The sequence below is a fragment of the Pinus tabuliformis genome, chromosome 5_1, assembly GCF_031772625.1.
Source record: "Pinus tabuliformis cultivar Carrire ecotype Pingquan chromosome 5_1, CPIR1, whole genome shotgun sequence".
Taxonomy (NCBI): domain Eukaryota; kingdom Viridiplantae; phylum Streptophyta; class Pinopsida; order Pinales; family Pinaceae; genus Pinus; species Pinus tabuliformis.
Genome location: NC_142305.1, coordinates 681,920,462 through 681,932,185, shown reverse-complemented (window position 1 = coordinate 681,932,185; position 11,724 = coordinate 681,920,462).

Here is an 11,724-nt window from a genome sequence, read left to right as displayed (position 1 = left end):
CATGGAATTAATCTAAGTGCTCAGGATAGGCCACTTTTCCTTCGCCATCATGTGTGATTCGTGACAAGTGATCCCATAACTCCATCTCAATGTGAAAGATATACCCGTTGGAACATTTCAGAGGGTGAACTATAAAAAACTCCATGATAGATGTATGAAGATTCAAAACAAATTGTGAGGACTCATCTTGTCATCTAGCCCTCCTTCCAGTGCTAAACTTTTGATGGTGTTGGACCTGCCAACATTTTAGAGGATCTCCCTAGTAAGAAGTCCCAGTTAGACCTTAGACTATTTGGTGTAGGAGTCCCAGCAGTTGGTCATACGGTATCACCTTGACCACGGTTGCGTGTAGAGGAAAGTAAGATGTCCTTGTTGGTAGTAGAGGTGTGACATGCATAGCAAGCCAAGGAAGGTGCATGAATGGTTCTAACACATGGAAGGTGAAGCGAGTGCACCCCTTGGAAACTTGTCGAAACATGCAGCATGGAAGGGAACACACGAGAAAATATGCATCATGAACTAGAAGGCAGGCGAATCAAAATTCCAATTTGATGGTTAAACCAATAACATATCTCAATAAGATTCATACATACATATACATAAAGAGTATATACATACATGCGTAAGAAAACATATACATATATCATTAGAGTAACCAAGTTAACTGAAATACAATAACAAGATATGCATGAAACATGTTGGCTCTATTATATTAAGAAGTGAAAGTTCCAATCATACAATACAGCCATGAATGACCACTGGTCCCGAAAATGGAATGTTACAGTCACTACCACCTGCTCCTCCAAATAGATGTACTAGCTTTGCACTGTGAAGAAGCCAAGGATTGTTACAATACTCTCCAAGATTTCTCTAAGAAACTCCTATTGTAAGCTTGGCTGCCCAAAATCCCTTACAGTGAGTTATGAGGTTCTATAGATATCAATAGGTGGAGTGACCCCTAACATTCCCCTTTGTGACTCTTCACCTACCCTCATGACTCTTCATCTAATACATGACTATTACATTCAACTATCGACACTTGGACTTTCACTTTACAAGATGTTACATACAATTTGCACATGTACCCATGTGAGACAAAATAGGCTTGAGCAATCCATGCAAGCTATCACTAAGACTCATACAATTGTGGTAAGACCAACTCTTTGACATCATCGAGATGATCGATGGTGGATAACTGATGCCAATCTTGGTTATCTTTGATGGTGTCCGCACGCTGAGTGGTGACATCCTGTTGAAATTGAAATCTTATCTCTGTTGCATCTGGGTACACCAATATGGCTCCTCTGTCCAACTCATTTGATAACACGTGCATCATCATCATAGTTTCTGTGTTAATCTCCAAGTGTGTGTTGGTGACTATGCACATCAACGTGTCGAAATACATGTTTAGCTCCGGTCAAACTTGGTTCTTGTCTTCACCTCAATGAGTGTGCCAATGGGTGGGATTACAAGTGTGCATATAATGAAATCCATGCTCCTAAACAACCTTTCATGTGATCGATGGAACTACTCACCCTGCTTGCCCCGTGCCAGCTGCTGGGCTGGCTCTATGTATGGGCACAATTTCGTTAGTTTGTGCATGTTGCGCCTCTAGTTGTATCTGTTCCTACTGTAACTCCTTCTCTTGCCTGGGGAGCTCCTGTTCTTCCTACAATCCTCTTGTCACGCTGTCACCTCATAGTCTCAATATCCAAAGTTTCTTTCATTACAAGTGGCTCTGTTTGAAATTGCAACTTTGCTCCGCCTCTGTGCTATCAACAACCTTCCTCTTGTATTTGTCACACGTTGGTCTACTACCTTCTTCTACTACTGATGGTGTTTCTCATTGTGATTCCAATGCCATTTCATCTTGATATCTTGGTCTATGAACAACTTAATGTCTTCATAGATAGGAAAGTCCATAGACACTTGATTGAATGCATCCCTAGTTGTGCTCTCAATGGTGTTTTTGACTTTTCTCTTTTGGAAGCCATTGTACTTGTGCTATTGAGATGCAGATGAACACCTGTAATACCTGGAGACATAACAACACTCATGGAGGTCAGTGTTGGGCAATAGTTGCACAATTTCTGGAGGGAAGGTAGAGCCTTCACTTCTAGAAATGTGCAATGCTAGCCAGGCAATGCAAGTTCTGGGCCAAGGTAGAGCAGGCCTGTCGATGGGCGACTAAAAACATGAGAAGTCTGAATGCATGGTCATACTGAGTGTAAAAAAGAGTGAATGATCATATATGAAAACCGTAAGTGTAGGAATTATAAAATGGGAAAACATGCATGTGTGTGAAGTGGGTCACCACAACAATAATAATCAATGCAAAAATAATGTCATGCATGCGACAACAATGAGATGCAAATAAAAACTGAAACGATGCTTCTACAAGCTAACATAGATTAAAACAACTAGAAGCGCTCATTGAAATCAAGTATAAAACACTCACACAAAGTGAAACACAAAAAGCGACAGAAATGTAGCGTAAGACACGAAAAGCAAAGTTACCTTGAAATAGCTAAGATGAAAGTGCCGAAGACTCTTTCATGCAAAGTGGGATGTGAGAGCTACAAGATCAATTTGACGAATGAGTTCTAGATCATTTGGTTCATAAGTTTTGATAAGATCAAGGTTATAACGTGCATGCCACAAATATAGGAAAAAACGACACTTAGCGAGAGGTTTCTAAAATGATCCTTGCATGTAACCTCCAGCTTCTAAAAATAGATCCCTCAAATCTAGGGATGCCTTTTGCATACTTCCTTTTTCTATTTTGGGAAAAGTAGCCCATGCATGCAAATCTGTTTTTTTAGTCCCGAAGGAAATTGCTCAACTTGGAGGCACATGCATAGATTTACGAGCCTGGGATGAAAATTTGTACATTTTCTGGGCTGAGCAGAGTTGGTTGCTTATCAGGCATTGTGTAATGTCTAGGTTGAGCAGGCCACTACCTCCCAGAATTGTGCACTTTATGGGCTAAGACCTACTGCTGGGTAAGATTATGCACTTTTTTGAAGGAGGATTGCCTGACTATTTTGTGCAATTCTGTAGCCCAGCTGGCTGCCCAACTAATTTTCCCAATTTATAGAGGGAAGGTTGGTTCCCCTCCATAATTGTGTAATTTTATGGGGGAGTCTATCAACCAGCTAATAGTCTAAGTTCAAAATTCTAGCCTATGGGAGGGAGACAAACAAGCTGACATGCACAAGCCAACAAGCCACTAAAACTTAGCTAAAGCCTATGGACTTGACAGTGCAAGACATTCTGTAAAGGATGGTTGGTAGGGAGGCTCCAAAACGAAGCTAAGGAAAAATTTTGGAGGATGGTTGTAGCGCTACAAAACTTCCCCTTGGCATACTTCTCCTTAGGTAACATTTACCCAAACAAGGTTTTGTCCCTCTCTTGAATAACCTATAGCCATCAATGTCCAACCCATTTGTTGTGGCCAACTTTCAACAACCCTTAGACTGATTTTTATTCCCTTTTCCAAGACTCCCAACCCTGTGGCTTTTTTCCCTATAGCATATGACCCCTGTGGCTTGCCTATGGGCCTCTTATGACCTATCTTTCAAGCCTCCTCTTGGCCTCACTCTACCTTCAACAACCCCTCAAGCACACATAACATGCCAACAATCCTTCTTTCGAGGCCTTGCAATATACTTTGTCCCCTTTCCCTTGAATTAGCAACCATAATACCAAAACCAAGACCCTTATCAGCATAGAAATTATAGATCCAAAACCCTTGTTTCCCTAGTTGCAGGTGTTGACTTCCTTTTGTTGCCTTGTCTATTTCCTTTTAGCCTTCACACAAGAAGAATATTCCATCGTCTTCTTGTAATTTAGCATCTCCACTAGCCACTATATTTATACTTGTCTCTTAGGTCATTTAGGAAGCACTTATATCCATCAAGGCACCTCCAACACAACCTTTTCATTAAATTAGAATATAAGTGATTTTATTTGGGCTCTAAGACCACTCATTTTGGTCCAAAACCCCATCTTTGGGTGAAAATCCGAAACACAAAACATTGAAACCCGTAGGGATTTACAAACTATAAATACATTAGAGGAAAATTTAGCCTAAAAGTGGCCTCTTAAGGAAAAATAGTAAAATAATAGTTAAAATAATAAAATCAGAGTTATGAATTTAGGAGGGATAAGAAGGAAACTATTTTTTTTTAATTGCATTTTTGGCTTATCTCCTTATATGTTTACTCAAATTTCACGCGTGGACATTCGTTGAATGTGGAATTAAATTCCACATCTAATGAGTACCCATTATACATACATTTGAGATGACTCACATTGATAAAAATCGAAGATACAAGAAAAAAACATGTTCAACATCTTTTTTAATATATCTTCAATTTTTATCAATCTGGGTCTTCTTGAAAGTATGAATAATGGGTACTCGTTTTATGTGGAGTTTAATTCCACATCTAGAAATCATCTACACATGAAATTTGAGTAAACCTATAAGGAGATAAATAAAAAATACAATTAAAAAAAATATTTTTTTCTTTTCCCTCCAAAATATTTACATGTGCTTCTTTTTAAATTTAAAATATTTTAATTGGTTTACATATTATGACATGGAAATTACATGAAAATTTAATGGGAACTTCTAGGCTGAAATATCCTCTAATGCCTCTTGAGATACTAAACTTCAACACCATTGTCCTCTAATATTAGTCTAGAAAAATAAATCTTTCTCTTCTTCTATATAGTGGAAATTGAAATGGACCTACAACTATTGCAAATAGTGATTCAAATTTAATGCATCAATCTCACTTTGGTATGGCTTGAGATCCACTTTCACTATCATCTAAAATAATCATTATGAATGGATAATTGTGCTAGGAAATGGCTGCACTTTCTTAGGCTATTTGATTTTCTCTTTCTAGGTCTTTGTGATCTATATATTTCCACTCTAGTTTGGTCTCTGAGTTAGAGTCTCCAGCCTCCTTGAATGGTTTAATCTTACTTGCAAACCGTGATGAGGAGGGCCATATTACAAGAGATATTAGTGAATTTCTCTTCCAGCCTCACAAATATCTGCTATGTTGGATCTCAAGGGTTGTTGTGAAAAGACTCATATATCATGGCTAAGGTTTTGTCACATTTTTCTTAAGCGAATTTCTAGATCCTATAATTTCCCACAAATACTTAGAAGAAAATTGCTTTGATACTGATATGATCTGTAAATTTTCATGGATATTCTACCAAATTGATTCACCATAACAAATATTTTAATATTTTAAAATATTATATTTGGATATTTATTTTTCTTAGATTCTAGATTAATTATTTACTAGCTTGTTGAATTTATGAAAGAAATGGAACAAAAAATGGAAACAATAGACATAAAAAAAACCATCTATATAATTGAATAAAATGTTTACCTTCAGAAATCCAATATGGGAGAAAAAATAGCTAAAATGTGAGGCATATCATCTTCTCTATTTTATTTACTTATAAAAACACACATACATAGGATTGAGAACTCCTATGGAGTTACCTTTTGACACTATGGCTTGAACAACTACTATATGATCCTCCTCCTCCTACTTTGTTATTCTCTAACAATACTAATATCATGTATTCTCTATAACTATGGAAAAATTATAATATAATAGAAAGGAACCCATTCACCTTCTAGCAGTTTAATATTTAACATTCCCTGATAGCAATCGATCGATAGGTTGTTGACTTCTTCAACCCTCAATGGTGACAAGGTTTTCACTTTCTAAAATATTCTTGAAATTCCAAAAGTTGCTAGCCCTACATGTGTAAATACATTAAAGAAATTTTGAGGTCTAAAATGGGTCTCCTAAGGAATATTATAAAATAATAGTGGGCATAATAAAATAATATTTGATTACCTCATCAAGTTTTAGAAGGAAAAAGGAAAAAACTACTTTCTCAACTCATGTTTTCAACTTATCTCCCTATGATTTTACTCAAATTTCAAGTGAGAGCACTCGTCGGATGCAAAATTTAATTTTGCATCTGAGTACCCATGTTGCATATTTTCAATGGATCATACTACATGAAAAAATGTGATTGCAATCACCTTTTTTCACGTATTTCACATTTGTCATGTAGTAGGATCCATTGAAAATATGAAACATGGGTACTCCTTAGATGCAAAATTAAATTCTTCATCCAACAAGTGCTCCCACTCAAAATTTGAGTAAAAACCATAAGGAGATAAGTTGAAAATATGAGGTGAAAAAGTAGTTTTTTTATTTATTTTTTATTTTTATCTTTTTACCTTTTTTCTCCAAAAATAGTGAATCATCTTCCATGGTTGACATCATCATATTTAGTCCTATTGGATCTTATCAAGTTGATTTTTGTTGCACATTTTTGTTTTGAGGCCCATTTTTTACCTCAAAATTTCTCTAATGATAGGGCTTGCTGTGGCATCCACTTGTACCTTAGTGGTCTACAAGGTAGGTCAAATTCCAGGAGGCATAACTTTTGCATATAATCTTTGACTAAGTTGATTTTACACAATTGGAAATGTTTTCATGTATAGATCAATGTTAGGGACATGGGCACATGTTTTGGAACTTGCAACCCTAAAAACCATTGTTTGATTCTTGAAAATGGCCCCAAAAGGTTCTAGACCCCAATTTCCCAAGTTGATTCCTCCAATTTTTCCACCCATAAAGTATCAAGATAGATGAAAAATAGTATATTGATCTAGTTTGGGTCAATATGGAAATTATCACTAACATGCATGATAATAAAGATTTAAAAGGGAGTTTTTTTTTTTTAATTTATTTCTAGAATGATAAGTTCAATGTAATGGAATTTTGGTCTTTATATTTATATATGCAGTTAAGACCAGGGGACATACAAAAGTATTTTATTTTTTAAAAAACTACAAGTTTTTTGCATTCAAGGATAATCAAAAATAAATTCCATATAGTGCATGTTTCACATAATTCAAAGTTATACTAAAGTTAGTACATATCACTAAACTACTTATAATTCTACCCACCATTCAACAGGAGGATAATATTGAAATAAACATGTTGCAAGGACTTACATTACATTTCATTGAAACAATATCGAGTAATTCAATGAAAGTCTAAAGAAAAAAAAATGAGCAAAAAAAAAACATTAAAGCTCACAAAAAAATATGCTCTAAAAGCAGTAACAAACTTAGAGGAGAGTAAACCTCCCACTAATATTCTTCTTCAATCATTTAATTTTTCTTCAATAGTAGGCCACCTTTAGAAAGGGTGTCAACCTGAACATTATGCTCATAGTATACATTCTTGAAAGATACCTCATAAAACTATCTTGAAATTTCCTTCAAATACTTAACCAAAGGGGATAAACTAGTACTGTGGATATGAAGCTACTCTTGCATCTAATTTATAGTGAGATGAATCTAAAAAATATGTAGGCTTTATTTGTTAAGTGCCAATTCATAAGAACAAATAAAGACTTGAATTCCCAAACATTGTTTGTTCATTTTCTTAGATTAATCTTTATGGTTAGACAATGAGAATCTCATAGAAATAACGCAAAGCCCAAACCAAAAGTTCTTCTCAATCCTTTATAGGCCCTATCAAAGAAACTCCAAGGTTATATTATCCACCAACATTTTTCTCTCGTCTTATCACTTATCTATACTCACATTAGGCTTTTAAATTATTAACAAAGCTAGTGATTAGGCAAAGATTTGAAAATATGGGATTGATGTATCTTCAAATAAACTAGAGTTGTGGGTAAGACAAATCCTCCAAGTGACTAAGAAGGGAGCTACTCTAAAACACTTCAATTTTCTTCTTATAATCTATACTTTGAAATTCGTATAAGTAGTCACTTTATGCCACAAATTCAGAAAACCTAATGCAATCTCCATACGGTTCCAAACCTACTTAGGGAATAGACAAGAGAAGAAGAGATGAGTGGTAGTCTCCCCATTTTAATTACACTAAATAAACCTTCAAGACCCAATATTGTTTGTCTTTTCAAACATTTCCCAAGTTAATACTATATCATTTAGAATCACACACATGAACAATAAAATGTTAGGTGGAGGGTAAACCATCCATAGTTTTGACTACAACCATTAGATATAAACATGTTCAAGAGATTGCAAAGATAAATAACCAAACTTTGTGTTACAATCACCCTATTGTTATTTATTGTCTATACCAAATCATTTAGATCCCCATTAAAATTTATATAAGTTCCTCTTAGTGTGCACAAAAAAGATGAGCATTTAGGTCCTTATTAATTTAGACAAAAAAGAATACCACTCTGATATTTATTTCATTAAAAGCCCTATTTTTGAGGTTGATCCTTCATCAAACATCCTATTTCCCAGGTTGGAAACTAACTATAAGAAAATAGGCTAATTTAAATTAAAATATTTTCCTAATGTTTCTTTGAAAAAAATCTCTTGATTCGCCGATAAGCATATATATTCAACTCACGGTGGAATTCCATTGATGGAAATTATTTTTTCTTATTTTTCAATGTCTAGGATGGAGTCTTGGTGGAATATTATTCATCTAAGAGGACAATGGATGGACGCGCTGAGAGGGAGTTTGAAGAGGTGTTGAGACATGGTGGTAGTGGATCGAAGGGTCATCTAAGAGTGAAGGGTGGGAACGGTGGTGACGATGTCATGTCAGGAGGCAACTGACAATAATCGATGTTGGACAATGAAAAAAGAGAAAATGTATTTTGGTCGATGGAGTTCAAGTGTTGCGATAGTGGAATGAGAATGGTTTTTCAAGAGGGAACCTCACATTACCAAATGTAACGGTTGAGCACCAAAGAGAATATGATCATTTTAAAGATCGAAGAGAAGAACAGTTTGTGTTGCTGCTTAGCCTAATTTTTATTGTGTATTATTGGATGTATTCTTCGACTCGGATTGATCATATTTCCAATTGAGGTGGAGGGACAATGTGCGAGCATAGAAAGAGGAGGGGAACACTTGCACACATAGGAGAAGGTGAGTAGTCTAATAATTTCATGTGGGCTATGGTTCTAGTTTAAAAACGAATGTATTTTTCCTTTCAACTATCTCAGTTCATTATAGTGATAGCGTAAAAGTGGCGTCGAAATTGGGACAAGTATGAATTGTATTTGGATATGATTTGAGTGTTTTTATTGAAGTAGGTATATGTAATAAAGGCGCATGTGAGCTTTTCAAATTTTTAGTGATTCTTGTGATTGAAAATTGGCGACATATGATAGGTATAGAGTAAGAGACGACATTGTTTGTTTTGTTTAGATAGTAGAATTTGTTATGACTTGTTTAGAAGAATCACACTTGTTTAATATGTAATGTCATTTGAAAAGAGAAAAAAATATTTACGTTTCAGAGGATGCTAAGGCGAAACAACATATGCGGATGGAGGTGAAGCATGAGGAAGGGGCAACGGGGAAGGTGAAATTGAAAAAATGTGATTGGAAGAAAGTAGAGGAGATTGATAGGCACAACACAAAAAGCAGAGAAATAATATTTAAAATGTGGTAAGAGTTGGGGTGAGTGTGATAGTCATGTGGATGGAAGTCGGAAAGTTTGAAACATGGTCAAAGCTAGACTAAGCATGGCGGTTAGAAGGTAGGATGGAAATGTAGAGGAGTTGGATAAAATTATTAGACCGACCCCGATGTAGAAGCTGTTATGGTGGCTTTTGAAATAGAAAAAAATGTATTTATATAAATGTGGTTGCATTTAGTTTTTTTTTCTTTAGAAATGTTTCAGGAAGGATACAGTTTGTTTACATGTCTAACATGAAAGTTTGAACGTTTTAATACCTGGAAAGAAGAGAAGGTGATTGGTGGCACAAAAATTGGTTAAAACATTTTTCTATTGGTGGCTAGATGTGGACACAATCGGGTAGACAAAGGTCAAGATGGTTAAGTGTAGAAGTTAGTTGGTGGAAAGGCGGACTCTGGTGTGCACAGTATTGGTTGTACTTTTGTTTTCAGTGTGGGGAGGAATGTAATCTGTAAAATGTTTTTTTATGACAATGTTATTTACGAAGAATAGTTAATTGAATACTTTTTTAAAAGAAAAATGAAATTGATTTTGAGAGAAGTAAAACATTTTTCTATTGTTGGTGGGACCTGGAGATGGTTGGGTGGATGGAGGTCAGGATGATTTATGGTAGAATTTAGTTGGTTCAGAGGGTGAGCCCAACATACATAGTTTTCAATGTATTTCTATTTTGGGCATGAAGAAGGAAAGGTGATTTAAAAAATGTTTTTTTCCCGCAAATGTTATTTTGCAACATTGTTACTTGAGAAGACATTAAAAAGAGAAGAAAGATTTTTTTTTTGAAGATTGGAAAAATATTTGTAAATGTATTAAAAAAGAGTTGTTTTCAAAAATGAAATATTTTTAAAGAAGAATGGATGTTTTTCTTATATGATGTTGTTTTGAAGAAAATGTGTTTTTTAACAAATGTTTGCATAGTATATTTTTTAGGTTATTTAATAGGGTGATTTTGATGTTTGAGATGATGCAAGTATGATAAACTAGTTAGTGCCATGGAAATTGAGAAAAAATTAAAAACTGATAGTTTTTTATATCATGTTATTTTGACAAAAATTGTCTTTTTAACAAAAGTTTTCATTGTGTATTTTTGGTTTTTTAATATGGTAGTTTCAATGTTGGAGAAGATGGGAGTAACAGAAATTGGTTGTTGGCACAAAGATTGGAAAAAAAGAATGATAGTGGTGGTGAAGCTCATGATGGTCGGGCAGGCGGAGGTTGGAACAGTGTTAGATAGAATTGAGTTGGAGGGGAGCTCGATCATGACGTGCAACATTTCGTGCATTCTGGCAAAATCATTTTCTATTTTTTTTTAGTTTTTTTTTTTATTTATGTTGTTTTTGAAGGGTTATTGGTTCAAATGTTATCTTAAAAAGAAAAATGTTTGGTTTTACAACATTGTTAGTCATTTTTTAAATTGTTTTGAAATATTTGCGAAGTATGTTTTCTACCATTTTTAGTTCTGATTATTTGCATGTTTGATAGGATGATTTTTTTTTTGGGATTTTATCCTTAGAAATGTGACGTGAAATATTTGGTATGGTTTAAGGAATGTTATTGATTTTTGATGGACCTAAGTATCTAGGAGTTTTTTCCATTTGAGATTCTTGTGCTTGTATTTTGTTGGCTTCGTCTATCAATGCTCATAAAATTTCAACTGGTTTGTAAAGAATGGAATCTTTTGTTGGAAAACTTGATTTTTCTTGCTTCTTGCAATGGATGTAGTGACAAAGAATTTGGATTTATTTCTTTTACAACTTGTGTGGAAGGTACCTAGTTTGTTGGATCTTACCTTAATAACAAAGGGAAGATCTGTAGGTTGGTTTTTCCTTTATGGACTCTAGGTAAAAAATTCATTGTACAATTGGATTGATGATTCTGTTCACTGGGTGTAGAGGATCATTGCATTCAAATAATTATTTCATAGTACCATTTTATGAATACCTATAGAAATATTGGGAGTGTGGCTGGTGGAGAGTGGGGATTCTTCTCTCTGTTAGAAAAAATTATTTTTCATAAGTATGATTGGGTTTTGCTAAAACAGTTGTGTAAAAACATAAGATCACATTTTTTTATTTACACGAGTGTGGACATGGTTTGGAGAAGGATGATATCTCATTTTTGTGGTGTAACAACCCCAAAGGAGGTTGTTTTTCACAAAGGGAATTTATTCTAGT